This window comes from Panthera uncia, chromosome C2 (assembly GCF_023721935.1).
Source record: "Panthera uncia isolate 11264 chromosome C2, Puncia_PCG_1.0, whole genome shotgun sequence".
In the NCBI taxonomy this organism is placed as follows: Eukaryota; Metazoa; Chordata; class Mammalia; order Carnivora; family Felidae; genus Panthera; species Panthera uncia.
In genome coordinates, this window is record NC_064810.1 from 68201394 (window position 1) to 68214715 (window position 13322).

Genomic DNA, 13322 nt, shown 5'->3' on the forward strand with positions numbered 1-13322 from the left:
GGGCACATGCTCTTTGTCATTTTCTACCAATGCTGTGAAAAGCCAACGTTCTTCTCATTGCCAAGTATTTTCTCATCAGCCTCCACTTCTTACCTCTCAGATTTCTTCCACATCCTAGCTCTGCCCACCCTGTCAAATCACTGTGGGTGTAGGGAACATGAACTCATTTTAATATCAGCCTGAACCAGACATCACTTGGGAAGGAAATCAGAGAAGCTATTCCAAAGTCTAGTAAAAATAACTTTAGTGAGTACATACTCTATGATTCCATTTATATGAAAACCCTAGAAGAGACAAATCTAATCTATAGTGACAGAAAGCAGATTGGTGGTTGCCTGGGCGAAGGTAGGGGAAGATTAACTGAGATGGGACACATGAAAATGTTTTGGGATGCTGGAAATGTTCTTTGTCTTGATTATGGCAATGTTTGCACACCTTAGAACTCATTAAAATGTACAGTTAGAACACGTATAAGTTATACCTTAATTTAAAAAAAAATTTAATGTTTATTTTAGAGAGAGAGAGAGAGAGAGAGACTAAGAAAGAGACAGAGTACAAGTGGAGGAGGGGCAGAGAGAGGGAGACACAGAATCCGAAGTAGGCTCCAGGCTCTGAGCTGTCAGCATAGAGCCCAATGCGGGGTTCCAACTCATGTACCGCGAGATCAAGACTTGAGCCAAAGTCAGATACTTAACTGACTGAGCCACCTGGACTCCCCTATACCTTGGTTTTTAAAAATGTATCCTATGGGCATCCATACTCCTCACCCCTCTCTTATGATAGATAGGGGAAAGCTGAGTATAAATCTTAGAAGGTTCCCTAATCTGTGGCTGGTTGTTTACCCAGCCTATGCTATCTGTCTACACAGAGCATGGAGATAATCCAAAGCAGTAGATAAACACCTAATCAGTTTTAATTGACTTTGAAATGCTTTCTATGCCTTTACTTTCCCTGAGTACAACCTGACTGACAAGGGCAGAAGGGAGCAGGCAGCCAAGAAATGTGGTGGGGAAGCCAGATTAAACAATTACCAGGGAGAGACAAGAACAGGGTGAATGACCACACAGATGATAAAGAACTGTTGACTTTGTAATATGAACTGCGCATTGTATGAAAGTGTAAAGGGATTGGTGAGGGGGAGCAGATGCTCATTAGAAATCAAACCAACCACACTGAACGGTCCTGGCATTTAGATTACAGGAGATCTTCACCAACTTCATCTTTTCCACATCTCTAATTACATCTTTGATATTGCTTAAGTCAGGCACAGTGCCCTATTCATTTTGGCTCCAAATATCCACTTTAAAGTTGGCCAGGCTCACCCAAAGGATGATGTAAATAAATCAAGGATGGAGTTAAGATTTAGGACACTGGAGTTTTGTCCCTGGTGTGTGACCTTCTGAAAAATTACTTAACTTATTTATTTGCTCACTGATTCATTTATTCAATAAAATTATGGAGCACCTGCTATTAATCAGGTGTTTTGCAAGACACTGGGGATACATGGCTCTAGGCATAACTTTCCTCATTTGTAAATGTTCATTCCGGGATCCTTGCACCATCCCCCCACTGTGTCCATGGATAGTATGGGTAGTGATGTAGTCAGGCTCTGAGACCCTCAGGGCTGTGCCTCAATGATAAAGCTCACTAGGAGGTATAACAAAAATCGGACTCCCTAACTTCTCTGATCTGTATCTTTCCAAAGGATAATTCTAGGCCACTTAACGCATCTTTGGCATAAAAAGTTCCATGGAAATGAAATTAAGCATTTTAGTTTTGTTTGTTGAAAAAATGCCCTTAAAAAACCTTCTTAGGCAGTTTTTAAATTAATTCCTCACTGCTTCGAAGCACAAACTCATATATAGTTATAAACTAAGTTTATGTTTGAGCTCATGCAGAGCAGTAGACCAAGGCTTTTGTCTAGCCTTCCCCTGATTTGCCACATCCCCTGTCCTACCCACCCCCTCCCCAAGCAAGATTTAGAAGTCAACAGACACAAAATTGCTTCTCTTCCTGAAGTTCTTCTCACACTTATCTTCAAGTATACAAATTCTGTTCTTTTCAGGTCAGCAAACCAACTTTCAGAAGAGTCTGACAGAGTAGGACTCAAATTCTACTGTATAATATGTGACCCAGGGAAAGTTCCCTAAATTTTCTGTGCCTCATCTTGAAGTGGGAATAACAATATCTACTTTGCGTTGTTGTGCAGTTTAAATAGGATAATAGATATAAAAATATCTAGCATGTAAAATATCTAGCAATTGTAGAAAACAAATTTATGGTTGTTATTAAAGCCAAGCAGAAATGAAGTCTGGGGACTGAAGGGAAAAAATCCCCTGCAGAGATAGAAGTAGTCCATTGATTCTTGGAATGGAGGAACCAGGACTTTCAGCCTTATTGAGTGGGTGGTAACTATGGGGGATAGGACCATCAGGTTGTGAAACTCATACCCCCAATCTGGAAGAAGGGTTTACTTTTTTATGAGGTAAATTAAGTCATCCATATGCCCTTGACTCAAGAATGGAAGAGTTTTTCTCTTTAACCCAGTATCCAGCTATAGGAGGAATGCATATGGAACAATGATGGAAAAAAAGTCATGCCCAGCTAGCTGTGATGGCCACATCAGCAGACACAACAGTCAGATTACTTCCATATTCTCTTAGGAAAGGTTCAGATCTCCTGGCCCTTTCCAAAGAGCACTGTTCCACCCAACAGGTCAAAATTAGTGTCACAAAGAGGGCTGAGAACCCGAAGATAGAGTATGCCTGCTGATCCAAGAACAACAGACAACTGGCTCAGGCTGTGATTAAAGTTGGTTGGAATTCACAGCCGTCAGAACAATGGCCACATTCATGAACTGAACTTCTGCTTACTCTCCTATTCCAAAGTTCTTCGTCTTCCTTCCACATGGACAGCCAGCTGTGCTGGGAGATTTGTGTGTTAGCACCTGAAAGTGTTGGATGGACTTGATTACTGTGTAATAGAATCTAACATGAATGACTTGAAAGTATAGTTAAAGGATGAAAAACCTATCTGTAATTACTGGGGACCCCCCCCCCCCACCAGGCCCTTACCAAAGAAAAGCCCACTAGATTGTAGAGATCCTTATGAGCAGGGACTATATCTGTCTTCCTCACTGCTTTATATCCAATATCAAATACAGATCTTTGGGGGAAACTGACCATCTTGGTTTGCCTGGGACTCTGGTTTTAGCACTAAAAAATCCTGCATCTCAGGAAACCCCTATTTTACAGGCAAACTAGGATGACTGGTTATTCCAGGCTTGGCACATAGTAGATGTTTAAAAAAATTTAGTTAAACAAAAGAAATTAAATAAATAAGCAGTAGAAGTGTAGCTGGAATTATAATGCAATACATTGGATAGGAGTCTACCTTCAGCAGATGCTGGTTTGAAGTTGAGTTTGGTGAAACCAGCATACTATTTTGATTGTATATAGGTCCAGTCTTGCTTTAAATATCATCTCATTTCTGTCCCTCCTTTTACCTTTTTTAAATACATCTGGGCCATCAGTCAGCAATAGGCTGCACAGTTTCAAAACTGTCAAAACATGGTGAAAATATGACTAAGATTTCTAAAGTCTTTTCCCATTTGGCAACTTTCTCGCCCCATCTACATGGAAACCAGGTGTTTTAAACTGATCCATAATATACACTTGGGAAGGAAGAAGCATTTCTCCAATCAAAGTAAACAACCCTTTATTGAGTGACTGCTCTGGGCAATGTGCTGGGTGCTGCAGGGCATTCAGAATTAGTGACATAGAATCCTTGCCCTTAGCAGCTCTCAACCTAGCAGGGGTGTGTGTGAATAAACATATATATGTATTTATGACATGAAGCAGGCTTGACACATCCATGCTATTTTAATGATTTCAGTTGTGCCCTATGTGACTGTGAGAGAATGGGAGATCAATTTTGAGATGTCATAGAATGCCTTCCAAAAGGAGGTGGGCTTTAGGGTGGGCTTTGAAGAAAGCAACAGGACATCAAATACTGGCTATGTGGTGAGGAGAAAGCAACTTTCCAGGTGGAAGGAGTAGTATGGATGTGACAAAGAGTTGCATTAGGCTATTCATCACCTGAACCTGTAGGGCTTTAACTAAATGGAGGCATCATATTCTTTGCAGGAGCTCCAAGGTGGCATCAGCATTCTAGGCTCCTTTCCTCCTTCTGCTCCATCATCCTTAGCTTGTGGCTTTGTTGTCTTCTGCTCCTAAGATGGTTACTCTACGTCCAGCCTCCTGTTTGTGGACCAGGCAGGAGAAAGAAGAAAAGAATGAAGGAACAAAAGGAGAAGAGAGAAAGGAGAGGCATGTGTGAGGGAAAGGCAGGGTCCATATGAAGAGGGAGAACATTTTCCCCAACTCCCAATCTGACTCTCAGAGTCATGTCTCATAACAAGAAATGGGTTACATGGCGCCCCAGGTATAAAGGAGTTGGGGCAGGGAGCATTTTAGCTGGGCACATTGCTCTTCTGAATAATATGGCAATTCTCTTAGTAAGGAGGCATGACTTTGGGGTAGATAACCAGCAGTGTCTGTGCCTTTGAGTAGAAAGCTAGGGATGGGGACAGGGCAGGGATTGCTGGGTAGAGAAAGAAAAGTAGAATCTTGGACATGAGATGGAGTGTGAGTGTATGTGTAGGCAGGACAAGATAGAATGGGATGACTTTGGAGGGTATGGAAAGGAGTAATTTGAAGAAGATAAGATTGGAAAAATATACACCAAATGGAGCAGACATGGGGTTTTTATTTGGCTCTTTAATTTCTCTGCAGAAGGTCCAGCACAGCCTAGATGATCCTGTTTCACATTCTGTGCGGTGGCTTTCATCCTTTACTCGCTGCCTTCGTCTTCCTCAGCCTCATGTTATCAAGCATCTTGGGTAGAGATATAAAAAACACCACTTTCACACTTGTCCCCTCATGTCATATAAAAAGATGATAATGGAAACATTTAAACCATTTTCTTTCCCTAAATCCACCTGTTATCCATATTTTAATTTTATATTATTATTATTCCTGTATTCTATTGATAAACTCCTTTAATTCCCTTGGGCACCATACTATACCAACTTTTACACCATGAACAGTTGTGAGTTGTGTACTGCTAAATACTAATTGGAAAAAAATGTATATACAGAAACATTATACTTAGAAATATACACACATAGATTTCTGTATATAGATTTCTGATTAGTATTTAGCAATACTAAAATTGTATCTCTCTCTTGCTCTCTCACACACACACTCATGCACACACACACACATACACACACACACACACACACACACACACACACACACATTTCCCATCCATAACTGTCTTTTGAGAGTCAGATTTGTTCTTCAGCTTTGCAATTTCTTTTGTACCTTAATGTAATTTGCTTTGGTCACTCTCTAAGCTACAATTCTGAATAATTTTCCCATTGCTTGGCTCCAGCCCTTTTTTCTTCCGGAATAATAGTTTCTGAAGATAACTTTAAGCATTAAGAACAGTTGAAGAACCACAAAGAGTTTACTAGTATTAGAGGAAATTATGACATTCTTTATTACTCTAAGTCAGGAGTCAGCAAAACTTTTATTGTAAAAGGCCAGATAGTAAATATTTCCAACTTTGCAGACCATATGGTGTCTGTCACAACTCTTCAGCTCTGCTGCTATAACACAAAAGCAGCCATAGACACTAATTATATGAATGGGCATGGCTGTGTCGGAATAAAACTTTATTTATCAGACCCCTGCTTTAAGTGAACAGCAGAGATTCTCTCCCTTGCTCTACATCTCTCTCCATCTCTTTCTCTCTCCTTTTTTGTTGTCTTCTTATCACCATCTTTCTTCCATTTTTGTTTTTATTCCTTCTTCATCCCAACCTGTTTCTTGCTTTCTTTTCTACATCTTGATTTCCTTCTTGTCACTTGCTACAAGACATATCCCCAAGGGATGCTTGGCAGATCCTCCTTAGCCTCTTGAGATGGCATCAGAGAGGAAACTTTACTCTTCCTTGAGTCCACTTGGTGACACAGAGAGGCTCCTGGGGCTGACTGGATTATATGTCTGGTGACTTCTTAAGCATATGTAACTCTTCTTGGCTAGCTTAAGATATGCTTTAGTTTATTAGCTGCAGAATTCCTTCTGGCTTCCTTGGACCTGAATCTTTGAGATGACTAAAGAGGTCTTTCTTTTACAACGTCAGTGGAAATTGGCATGTATTTGAATGTTCTTTAATCTTTTTGAGTGCCCCTATCTTTTTAGGATAGGCAAGGCTGGCAGGTAACATGGGTGTACAGTCAATGACAACTTCCTTAGGATCTGGAGGAAATCCATGTTACTTTACCTGCTGCAGATTTCCTCATCCAGGCAGGCTTTTTGGCCATCACAGGCTTCCCCCGAAGACAGGATGAGAAGGAATTTGCTTCAGTTGGAGCAGGAAAGATTAAGAGTAGAGGTCAGGAAGAACTTTGGTTCTGTCACAACTGTATATTGAACAAGGCCAAGACCAGGGGATGTTTTGGCGTTCCCTTGGAATTGTTAAAAGAACAGGACAGATTACTTCCTATGCTTACTCTAAACAGAAAATAGTGTGACAAAGGAAGCAGCTTTGTGTTAGAAATTTCCTGTGCGGTATGGGCTGAGGGCTGGGAATCACGATTTGAGGCCCAAATATCTTCTACCAGCTTCCTCTATGCAGACCAACCCTCAGGATGCTGGCTGATCACTGCAACAGGGAGAGCCACCCACCCTTCTAGTTTCTGAATGACTCTGATAGTTTTCCTGCTTCAGAATTTTCTAACTCCCTCTTATTCTTTCAGTTGTCTCTCAAGTCTGCACAGCTAGCTCCATTTTGAAAACCAGATAGAAACAAACATTTGGAAACTTGATCGTACTGTGGAACGACTGTCTGTCTGTCTGTCTGCCTTCGCTGCCCAAACTTCAGGGACAGATGATTCAGGTCTGCTGCTTCCATTCCCCTCAGGACACATTGGCCCCTGTCCTATCTGCAGCCAGGTTCTGCCCTCTGCTTTCTCTCTCCAGGCCACTTGTAGCCTGCACTGACCAAATCCTGTCTCCATGCCCCAGTCCTTGCTGCCCCTCACTTCTCTGTGACATCTGACATTTTGGATCTGTCTGCCTGCCGACACCGCTTGTCTCCTATCTCCATGGCCAACATGCTCCTGTGACTTGTCTGTCTCTGTTTCTTTCATGTATTGGCTTTATTTCCACACCTTGCCTGGGAAAGCCAGTTGGAAAGCTATTGTAGAAATTCAAGATTATGGAGTCAAAACCTGGTTTGGATGGTGTTGGTGGGAAAGGAGGCAATGGATGCCATTTCAAAGGAAAACTTTGGCTTAATGAGAGCATGAAGGCAGGAAGTAGAGAGGGCAGAGGAGCCAGGCAAGTCTCCTAGGGTTCTAGTCTTTGACACTGAGATAATGAAGTCGGTAAAGTCAGGAAGAGGTGCTGGTTCCAAGGCAGATTTGATTTGAGTAGAAAGCAGGACATAGAAGTGGATAATATGTCTAAAGAGGGAAAGTTAATGGAAATGGATAGAAAACCTTTTATCTCATTTGCTGTTGCTGCTTCAGCCAACTTCTGGCTCCTTGATCAATATTTCCAGCTCCCAAGCTGTCCCAGGCTCTGCACTGACTGTTCTAATTGCTGGAAGGACACTACCACCTGGATGCCTATCATCCTTCAGACTCCTCGAGTGGGAGATGTGTTGTTATAGGGAAATAGCCTGGAAAACTGGCCTAGGAGTCATGAGTTCTGGGGTTGGCTGTGTGACTTGGGGCAGGTCACTTTACTCTCCAGTTTATAGTTTTCTCATCAGTGAACTGAGGGGTAAAACTAAATAACATCTTTTAAAAATGTTTATTTATTTATTTTGAAAGAGAGAGGGAGGGAGAGAGAATGGGGTAGGGACAGAGAGAGAGGGGGAGAGAATCCCAAGCAGGCCTGATGTGGGTCTCAATCACACGAACCATGAGATCATGACCTGAGCTGAAATCAAGAGTCAGATGCTTAACTGGCTGAGCCACCCAGGCACCCCTAAAAGTAAGTAATATTTAATCACTTTCCTGTATTTCCCCAGTTTGGTTTCTCACCTAGATTGTTTTTTCTTCTGTTAGTGGTGCCGCCATTTTTTCAGTTGCCTAGTGCCCAGAGGTATCCTGAACTACTGTTTACCACCATTCCCTCTTTCCTGCCCACATCTTCTCCCTTCCACATATACGCTTTCAACACATGCTATTGCTCTGTCCTTCTTATTGACTTCCACAACCTTCTGCTTCAGTCTCACAGCCATACCCTCCTTGAATTATTTACCACCTGCTCTTAGACTGTTGCTATGGACTCTGGATTGCCCCCTCCAGTCTCTTGGGCATGTCTACCTTCCTAAGCATTTCTTCCATCCTGTCCCATTCTGATCCATTCCTCCTTAAATCTTCAAAGAGGAGTGGAGAAAAGGCAGTGTCTGTCAAGACTGAGAGTTTTTTTTTCCAAAATACTTGTACCTTAATATCTCTCCTCCTTCCTTCACCCTGACATTCTTGTGCTCCATGTAAGAAAGACTCCCCAGGGGATGATTCTCTCTCTTTCTCCTCATTGTGAAGAATCATGTTATGAAGTTTTAAATATTTAAATATAATGTAAAAATTCTGAGACCATGAAAATCCCATATATTCCTCACATGATAACTGCTATTTCCTTGTAAGTACATGGAGCTTTACCACATTTTCTCCCACATTTTTAAATTAATTAATTAATTTTAAAAGTTTATTTATGTACTTTGAGAGGGAGAAAGAGAGAGCAAGCTGGGGAGGGGCAGAGAGAGGGAGAGAGAGAGAATCCCAAGCAGGCTCCACACTGCCAGCATGGAGCCTGATGTGGGGCTTGAACCCTTGAACCGTGAGACCATGACCTGATTTGAAGTTGGATGCTTAACCAACTGAGCCACCCAGGTGCCCCTATCACCTTCTTTTTAACAAAAATTATTTTAAAAAATAGCTTTATTGAGGCATGATTGATATTTGATAAATTGAATGTATTTAAACTGCACAATTTGATCAGTTTTGACATAAGCATACACCTAAACAACAATTGACACAATCAAGAACATACCCTTCACCTCCAAAAGTTTCAGTGTTCCTCTTCATTGTCCCAACTTCCTGCTCCTCCCCTCCCAGTCTCTGCCCTGCTGGTCATCTCTAGACAACCACTGATCTGCTTTCTGCCAGCATAGATCACTTCGCATTTCCTAGAACTTTATATAAATGGAATAATTTAGTATGTGCTTTTTTTTTGGTCTGACTTCTTTCACTCAGCATAATTAGTTTGAATTTCATCCACATATTATTGGTATAGCAATAATTCATTTCTTTTTATTACGAAGTAGTAGTCCATCGTGTGTATATATGGTAATTCGTTTATCCTATCACTTGTTAATGGATTTTTGGATTGCTTCCAGATTTTGGCTATTATAAATAAAGCAGTTATGAGCATTTGTGTACAAGTCTTTGCATGATATATGCTTTTATTTCTCTTAAATACCAAGAATGATTGAGTCATATGGCAGGTGCATGTTTAACTATTTAATAAACTGTCAAACTGTTTTCTGAAGTGGTTGCACCCTTTTACATTCCCACCAGAAGTGCAGGAGAGCTCCAGTTGTTTCACATTTTCACCAACACTGGAGATGAGCAAGTCTTTTTAATTTGAGACATTTTAATAGATTGTGGTATCTCAGTGGTTTGGAAATTTGTATATCCCTAATGACGAATGATGTTGAATATTTTCTCAAGTGTTTATTTGCCATCCATGTATCTGCGAATATGGGTTTCTTTTCAAATCTTTTACCCAATTTTTAAAAATTGGGTTGTTTTCTTATTTAAAAAATTTGAGGGTTCTTTATGTATTCCAGAGACAGTCCTTCATCAGATATGTGATTTTCAAATATTTTCTCTGATGGCTTGTCTTTTCATTATCTTAATATCTTTTTTTTTTTAATTTTTTTTTAGCGTTTATTTATTTTTGAGACGGAGAGAGACAGAGCATAAACGGGGGAGGGTCAGAGAGAGGGAGACACAGAATCTGAAACAGGCTCCAGGCTCTGAGCCATCAGCACAGAGCCCGACGCGGGGCTCGAACTCACGGACCGGACCGCGAGATCATGACCTGAGCCGAAGTCCGACGCTCAACGGACTGAGCCACCCAGGCGCCCCTCTTAATATCTTTTAAAGAGTAGAACTTCTAAATTTTGTTGAAATTTCATAATTACAAGTTTATAATTTTTTCTTTTAGAGATTATGCCTTAGGTGTCATATCTGAGAAATCTTTGCCTACTCTAAGGTCACAAAGATTTTCTTCAATGTCTTCAAGAAATTTTATAGTGTTAGATTTTACATTTAGGTCTATGATCCATTTGGAGTTAATTTGTGTGAGATATTGATCTAAGTTTATTTTCTTTTTACATATGGATATTATGTAGGCAGAATAATGCCTTTCCCCAAAGATGTCTATGTCCTGGCCCCCAGAACCTGTGGATATGTTATGTTACATTGCAAATGGGAATTAAGGTTTCAGATGCAATTAAGATTGGTAATCAGATGACCTTAAAATAGGGAGATTATCTTAGATTTATCTGGGTGGGCTCTATGTAATCACAAGGGTCTTTAAGAGTGGGAGAGGGGGACTGAAAGAGAACCAGAGAAATGGTAGTGTAGAATGGAATTGGCCTATATTGTTGGTTTTGAAGATGGAAGAAGGGAGACATAAGCCAAAAAAAAAAAAAAAAAAAAAAAAGGCTTTTAGAAGATGGGAAAAGCAAGGAAACCGTTCTCCCCTAGAACCTCTAGAAAGAATAGGAATCCCTTTTAATACCTAAATTTTAGCCCAGTGAGACCTGTTATGGACCTTTGACTTCCACAACTATAAGATAATAAAATGTGTGTTGTTTTAAGCCACTAAGTTTGTGGTAATTTGCTATTTGAGTCATAGAAACTAATACAGGTTTTCAGTTTTTCAGGCACCATTGTAGACTATCCTTATTATACCAAATTTCCTTTGATCTTTGTTGAAAATCACTTGAACATAAATGTGTGGGTTTGTTTCTGGACTCCATTCTATTCCATTCATCTATTTTTCTATCTTAATGCCAAAATCACATTGTCTTGATCACTCTAACCTTATAGTGAGTCTTGAAGTTGGATAGGGTAAGTCCTCCTACTTTATTCTTTCTCAGATTTTTGACTTTTCTAGTTTATTTGGATTGAACCAACTTGTCAATATCTCCAGAAAAAATAAAAACAAAAAATGAAAAAACCCTACAAAACAATCCTCTGGGATCTTAGTTGGTATTGCATTGAATCCACAGATCAATTTGGAGAAAATTGATGTCTTAAGCATTTTGAGTCTTCTGACCCATGACACAGTATATCTTTTCATTTATTTAAGTCTTCTTTAATTTCTTTCAGCAGTGTATTGTAGTTTGCAATGTGTGGGTCTTGCATATCTTTAATCAGAGCTAGCCTTCATCTTTATATTTTTCCAAGCAAATGTAAATAGTGATTTTTAAAATTTCAATTTCTAAACCTTCATTGCTAGTGTAGAGAGATACAATGTATTTTAATGTTGGTCTTACATCCTGAAATCTTGCTAAACACATTATTAGTTCTAGAGGCATTTGGATAGATTTCATGGAATTTTCTAAATAACCAATCATCTTGTCTGTGAATAAAGTTCTACCCCCTACTCTCTAATTTGGATGCCTTTAACTTCCTTTTCTTGCCTTATCATACTTGTTAGAACATCCAATACAATGTTGAATAGGAGTCAGAGTGGACATACTTGCTTTGTTCTGATCTTAGGGGAAAAGCAGTCTTCTACCATTAATTTTAGTATTAGCCATAAGTTTTTTAAAAATGTTTTTATTTATTTTTGGGGGGTAGGGGCAGGGACAGAGAGGGCAGAGGATCTGAAGGAGGCTCTGCACTGACAGTAGGTGAGCCCGACGTGGGGCTTGAATTCACAAACCATGAGATCAGAATCTGAACCGAAGTCAGATGCTCAACAAACTGAGCCAACCAGGTGCCCTGGCTTTTTTTTTTTTTTTAGTAGATGCTCTTTATTAAGTTGAGGAAGTTCCTTCTATTCCTAGTTTGCTGAGAGTTTTGATCAAAAACGAATATTGTATTTTGTCAAATGCTTTTCCTACATCTATTGAGATGATTGTATGGTTTTTCTTTTTTAATATGGTATATTAATTTTCTAGGGATGCTGTAACAAAGTACCACAACTGGTTGGCTTAGAAGAACAAAAATTTATTTTGTCAGAGCTCTGGAGGCTAGAGGTCCAAAATCAAGGTGTCAGCAGGACTGTCCTCCCTCTGAAACTGGGTGGAATCCTTCCTTGCTTCTTCCTAGCTTCTGGTGGTGACCATCAATTTTTGGCGTTCCTTGGCTTGTAGCTGCACCATTCCAGTCTCTGCCTCTATTGTCACATGGTGTTTTCCCTGTATGCCTCTTCTTCACAACACGTTTTCTATCATAAGAACACCAGTCATATTGGACTAGGACCTACCATAATGACCCCATCCATAAGGCATTACATCTGTAAAGACCTTATTTCCAAAGTAGGTTATATTCACAGGTACTGGGGATTAAGATTTTAACTTATCTTTTGGGGGGGACACAATTCAACCCATGACATATGGTAAATTACATTGGTAAATTTTCAAATGTCAAACCAACCTTTCATCCTTGCAAAAAATGCACTTTATTATAATGTATTATCCTTTTTATATATTAGTGGATTTGATTTGCTAAAGTTTCATTAAGAATTTTGCATCTATGTTCACAAAGGAGAGTGGACAACAGTTTTGTTTTTGTTTTTTTCTTTTCTCCTCTTCATTGGTCTTTGTTTAGTTTTAGCATAAGAGTAATGTTGGTATTGGGGTGCCTGGGTGGCTGAGTGTGTTAAGTGGCTCAGGTCAGGATCTCATGGTTCATGAGTTTGAGCCCTGCATTGGGCTCTGTGCTGTCAGCTCAGAACCTGGAGCCTGCTTCAGATTCTGTGTGTCTCTCTCTCTCTGCACCTCCCCCACTCATGTTCTGTCTCTCAAAAATGAATAGACATTAAAAAAATAAAAAAAAAAAGAGTAATGTTTGCTTCATGCAAATAGCTGGGAATTATTTCTTCTTCTTCCCTTTTCTGGAAATGTGTGTGTGGATTGGTATTACTTTTTAAATGTTTCATAGAATTCACCAGTAAAGCCACATGGGTCTTGAATTTTCTTTATGGAAAATTTTAAGC